The sequence below is a fragment of the Convolutriloba macropyga genome, chromosome 4, assembly GCF_964194025.1.
Source record: "Convolutriloba macropyga chromosome 4, txConMacr16.3, whole genome shotgun sequence".
NCBI lineage: Eukaryota > Metazoa > Xenacoelomorpha > Acoela > Convolutidae > Convolutriloba > Convolutriloba macropyga.
In genome coordinates this window covers 64,067,449-64,074,101 of record NC_134471.1, presented here as the reverse complement: position 1 = coordinate 64,074,101, position 6,653 = coordinate 64,067,449, and positions in this window count along the sequence as shown.

The window sequence follows — 6,653 nt, the reverse complement described above, 5'->3', positions numbered from 1 at the left end:
TATTGGTGTTCAAGGAAGGTGCAATCGAACATATTTTGAGGGCCTAAGCATGGCTTTAACGCTTCGAAAGCGTATTCTGGCAAGTTTTAATTGATTTTTTAATTGGTTTCTATATGTTGTTCTTTTTGTAATCGCATAAAAAATGGACTACCGACAGTTTCTTAATCCTTTGCCTAGGAGCATTGGCAACTGTAAACCTATGGGATTTTTTAGTTGATTTCTAATGATTTTTATTACTTTGGAATTAACTTTGGAAATAACCTAAAAAAATAAGCGAATTTTTCAACGTATCTGTTTTGTTCTTTAATGTCTAATTGTTACCAAGCCTTATTATGGACTGGTGAATTGCAAGTTATTTTGTTTAGTTTCAGTTTTATCTGACGCTATCTTGACGTTATTAAGTTTTGTTTTTTAAAACTGACATAAAATTTTTGATGTAATTTTTCTTTGTTGTTGTTTGATTTTGCTGTTCGTCTTGACTCGCTTTCTTAGTATTGACATATCTCGTCAATCTATTGCATCATAATTTACTTCACTGAGTTATTTGCTTTGGAGACTATCTTTTTGTCCATGCGCCAATTTTAATGAAAAATTCTTGAATTTTTGTGTTTTTCTATCTGTTCTTCATTTGGTAGACAATTATGCCAAAAATTGTGGATGAGCGGGGTCGGAACCTTATGTGCGATCGCACATTACCGAGCCTCCTTGTCTCTTAAGGTCTCAAACGATAATAAATTTGACTCCAGTTGAGAGCAAAAGTGACCCGCAATGATAATTTGACCAACAATGTTCGAACAAAGGTCTTGGCATCGTCTGATCAAATCTAGCTGCTGTCGCACAAAAAACGCACTATTTGTTGGGCCGCATGAACGTCTGAGTGGAGTTCAACCCATTGTGCCACGTTCTATTCAGGGGGAAAAGTCTTAATGGTCTGATTAGAGATGGTCCGTAACGGCACCGGAAGGTAGGACAAATTATTTGAAATGGAACCACTTTCTATTGTTGCCTGAGCTCAAAATGTTGGTCATTAAATTACACGGACCGTGGAAAACAGCTTTCCTCACCAAGCATTCTGTTCGTTTTCCAATTTAATCTAGTTAACTACTTCCAAAATTAACTTTCAGAATTTATGCCCAAAATTTATTACTAAATTTTTGTACAGAAATTACGACTGAGTTTATTCACGTCTTTTTTACGTGATGAGACCAAGTTGATGCGAGCAAGACTTTACACTGTTTGAAAATTTATCTGAGGATTCTCGAGAAAAATAAACATAGACGCAGTTTTCCTGTTAACTCTATCTGTCGACTAATAGTCTTAAAAAACAATTTAAGGAGGAACTGCTTATTTAACTTTTGAACCCCCAACTTTATTGGAATGTCAAAAAAGGCTTCTAATGGCAAAAAATTTAATAACTGGACTGACAATTGTTATTGCATATTGTTGAGAACTGTTAACTGTTCTCAAGGCTGCTGGCTTACTATTTAGTAGAAATCGATATACAGAAAAATCTTCAAGAATAAATATTTATTTCTTTTTTGAAAAAGCATAAAGCAAGCTATTCTCAACTGTACAGGAAAAAAAATTATGGAACCAATTTGAAAGTAAGTTTGTCTGTTTCTATGAGGGTTGCCCAAAGCGCTGTCTGATTAAACCTGGTTACCTTGCGACTTTCCTGTTAATTGGATCTTGGAAAATTCTATAATTGACGTGTTAGCGTCATTATAAATATTTAAACAGGGGTAATTATTTGCTAATGGAAGCAAATAATAGGGACAAAAAAATTTAATAAACTCATTGGGGAAAAACATTAACTTTCAGAATTGATACCCAAAATGACTAAATGACTAAATTTACATACAGAAATTATGACTGAATTTATTCACGAATATTTCACATGATGAGACCAGTTTGTTGCGAGCAAGACTTGGTAACAGACTATTTGAAAATTTATCTAAAAATTCCCAACAAAAAATACCCCAGACGCAGTTTTCCTTCGAACTCTATCAGTTAATGTAGAGTGAACGTTTGAAGATGAATAATACAAATTCAGCTGCAACTGAACTCCTCCTACAATTTGAGATCCCCAAGCATCAAAAGTAAAAAAAATCTTTTGTTACCAATCTGATTCAATTAATTGAAGAACTAACGGCCACGGTACTCTACAATCGTTTTTACTTCCATTAACTCAATCTTTAATAAAGAGTCTCAGTACTGGTCTTAGTCAAAATCTTCACTAAATGAATCCGAACAAATCCTACAAATCAACACCCAATCACAGTGACCTTACCAGAAGTAATGAGAAAAAAAATCCAACACTTTTCAATGCGACGATGATAACTCAATAAGTTGTCTGAAAGAATTCAAATCATTGAAAAAATCTACTGGTTGGATTGCATTTGCAAAAGCTGCAATGAATTTCTTAATTTAAAAAGAGGAAAGTGGCGTGTACAAAAATTAACTCTTTTTGACGTTCTGATAAAATAGTGCAGGAAAGCATTCTAAAACTTTGGGGAACCAACCAACTATGATGATCAGTTTTTTGATTTGTACGAATTACAAACATTGGTTACGTCATTTGAAATAGATCTGATTTCTCTTCAAAGCATTTTTTATTTAAGTATATTATCTCATTTCTCTTTGAAAGAAAAAAATTTCTTTTTCTTTGTTTATGATATAAGCGTCTAATTAGGCGTTCATAAAAAATTCAAGTTTGTAATTTTTGAAAGCACATAGAAGGCACTCACCGGCACAAAACTTTAGATCAATCTGTATTTTTTTTTCAAAAAAAATTGACTAAAATGAAAATTTCGATAGTTTATAAATTACAGAATAAATTTAAATAGCCTTAAAAAACAATTTAAAGACGAACGCATCTTTAAGATTTCAGTCCCACATTTCAATGAAATGGCGAAAAAGGCTTCTAATAGCAACGTATTTAATAACTTGACTGAAAAATTTTATTGCAAATTGTTGAGAACCGTTCTCAATACTGTTAGCTTATTAATCTATAGAAATCGATACCTTAGATAAACTTTTTTATAAAAAATAAATAATTTTGTTTTGAAAAAGCATTAGGCAAGCTCTTCTGAATTGTACAGGAAAAAATATGGAATCAATTTGAAAGCAATTTTTGTCTGTTTCTATGAGGGTTGCCCATAGCGCTGAATGATTAAACCTGGCTACCTTCTGATTTTCTCGTTAATTGGGTCTTGGAAACGTCTATGATTGACGTTTTAGCGTCATTATAAGTATTTAAACAAGGGTAATCATTTGCTAATGAAAGAAAATAAAAGAAACCACAGAAAAATTAAAAACTTTATTTGGGAAATTTATAGGAAAAAAGCTATACATTAACAAGCTTTTTTTTTAACTTTTGCGATTTTAATTTAAATGAAAATCAGGAATACAAATACATTTTATACAAGAAATTTCAAAAATTTTGCCCTAAGAAAGTAGGACTAAAATATTGAAAAAGGTAGCCTAGAAAATTTTAATTCCCAAATCAAAGTTTTGTAAAAAAAAAGTAATATCAGAATTGCAGTGACTAGAGTTGAGAAAATATTTTTTCTCATCTCTTCGCGATGCAGGGGAAGGGACGAATTTGAAAGAAATGTTGTTAAAAAAACAGTTTACGGCTGAAAACCTCTCTTTTTTTTCAAAAATTCACTATAATAAATTTAGTAAAATGGGTAAATGGGCATTTTGCAGTGTTAAACTTTAATTTTAGCCACTTTCACTGCAGTTAGCGCTAAAAACCGCAATTCTTACATCCACTCACCGCAATCACCGCCATTCTCACCGCACACTGAGAGAGCTGGGGCAACATTGAGGAGGCGACAAAAAGGGTCAATAATCAGGCAATTAAAAAAAAACAAGTACACTTCGAGGGTGTACAATGTGCGGTCCCTTAAGTTTAGGTAGATTGCATTAGGACCACTTTTGACAGCAGGAAGAAAACAGCTGCAGTTCATTTTTCTCATTCAATGAAAAAGTGGATTCACCAAAACTGATCTAGAGAAAATGAAAATTTGTTAATAGAGCAATAATTTCAAAGGGCAGCCGATGATGGAAAATTAGACGGAGAAGTTGTTTCTTTTCCAACATCGTTGGCTGCTCGTCTCCCTCTTATTCGTGATGTATCAAAAAAGAAAAAAGAAAAAGTAAAGGAAGCCTGGGGTGTAATTTTTTTTCAAAAGATTGCAGCTACTCAAAGTATGAGGTTCAAAACTCCAGACAGCTGTTGGTCACACGGAGTTGAGTCTTGACAGGGGTTCCAGAGCGACCAAAAACATTGAATATTTACCAGACCAAACAGACTTTAATCACTATTTATCAGACTGCTGCGACTATTGTCCCACGACCAAAAATGCGAGACCAGACATACCCTTAGCTGAACCGTTTTCCAGACCCGACCTCATTCTGGAAAAACATAATTTGTGAGCGGGGGGTACAAAAAAAAAATGTGGGCCAAAATGGAATAGATTTCAACTTTGACAACCCGCCTCGAAACTGAGAACAAGAGTAAACAAAAGGATGCTAATTTTTTTTCAATCTGTTATGATGAACATTTGTGATTGAATAGTTATACACGATGCAATCATAGCTCATGTTAGATTTTTCTGGCAACATTATCATAAAAATTTCACTGTCATATAGAAGATTGTTTGGCGCATTAGGTTCTCAAGCAGACACTAACTTCATGGTTTTAAGGAAACAAAGATTTCAATTGGGAATTAATAAATCACTTATTCTGGAATGAGACTTAGTTGCACAAATAGTAGGACTGTCCCTTATAAAAAACAATTGGCATAGTTAGGATTCAAAGCAGGGCACTGAGTGAGTTTGACCAAAATTTGATCTTGCACGCCACTCCCGCCAACAGTGGTATAACTCAAACCACTGAAACACTTAGGGTGAAGCAAAAAACTATTTTAAAATGAGTCGAAAGACAATTAAAAAAATTGGCCGCAAAAATTTAAACCTTTGGCAAAAATCTGCTTGGTATGCAACTTTTTGCTTGAATTGCAATGATTTTATAAATGCAACTTTTTGCTTGAATTGCAATTTTTGGTATGCAACTTTTTGCTTGAATTGCAATGATTTTATAAATGCAAAGACGAAGAAAAAACCGGTATGTAAAAAGTTGAAAGTTTTTGCTTTTTTGATATTATACAGCACCTTTTGAATTAATGTAGCATATTTGAAACCAACTTTTTTTTTCGATTTTTGCAATTTCTGGACAATTTTGCACAGTTTTTCTATCTCCAACTTAATTGACTTTCCCAAACTCTGCTTCCTTATGAAGTAAAGATATTGATTCTTTTCAGTAATGCAATGACATAAATGGCCAAAAAACGATGGATTAAATAGGAGCTGCATTTTCAAGATCATGTAATAGAGATATAGAACTTTGCAATTTATAAAGGCTACAGAAGATACTTCTCTTCAAGATTTAGGTCGGTCCGTATTTCACTCATAAATAAGTTCAACTGATATATAGAACTCAATTTTTCATGAATTACTAAATGAATTTAATTAGCTTTGAAGAAAATAACATGAAGGAAAGATTGCTCCTTTAAGCTGTGAACCACCTCATTCTTCTAGACACCCTATCAAAATTACCAAAAATGATTCCAAAAGGTAAAAATGTGTACTAACTGGACTAAAAACTTAAATACAGTAATACTGAAAGTTCTGCTCAAGCCTGCTAACAATTTAGTAGCAGTTCATTGATTAACAAAATACAATGAATATTAATTTTTTTTTGCATAAAAATAGCTATTCTGAAATGCAGAATAAAAATATATGTGGAAGCAGTTTGGAAGCAAGTTTCGTCTGTTTCTAGGAAGGTTGCCCAAAGCGCGTACTGATGAAGTCTGGTTACCATCAAATTTTCATTTTAATTGGACTCTGAATTTTTTTAGCGATTGACGTGATGGCGCCATTAAACGTCTTCAAGCAAGACTAATCATTTGCTAATGAGAATCAGTAGTAAAAATTAGGTAAAATTGTTAAAACCGCTTTAGGAGGAACGGAAAAATACCAAAAGTTTCAGAAAATATGGATTCAGCTCTGTCGACCAAATTTTGACAATTTATTCTGGTTGATTATTTAATATACGATTGCAGGTCAACAGGAAGTTTATACCAACGGCGGAAGACTTTGCAAAAACTCTTTCTTCCATAAAATTTTCCGCACAAAGATCGTAAGATAAACATGGTGTAGGAAAAGATTCACCAAGAGAGGTTAGAAAGTTTTGACAGACCTACTAGATAATTCGGGAAAATTTGAGAGGCTAACAAAATATTTTTTTTACCAGGTTCTGTCCTCCACGGAGGCCCAATATGAGCGAAGTAATGCTGTCATTAACCTAAACAGGATTAACATGAAGTGCATTCAGGGGCCAAGGACTGGACTGTTTGAGTTCGGTAGGTTTCAAAAATGAGAACTCAGTTTTTGATTTCAAATTTTGTACTGATGGCAAAGATGGATGCCGAACCAGAAGTGAGGATAAAAATAGACCAAGTATCAGCCTAATTGAAAGAAATCTCGGTTGATGTGATCATCCGGAAAGAAAATTAATCTACTGACGCCAATTTCGAATGTAAATTTAACCCTAGTTGAGAAGTGGACTTGGGAAATTGCGGATG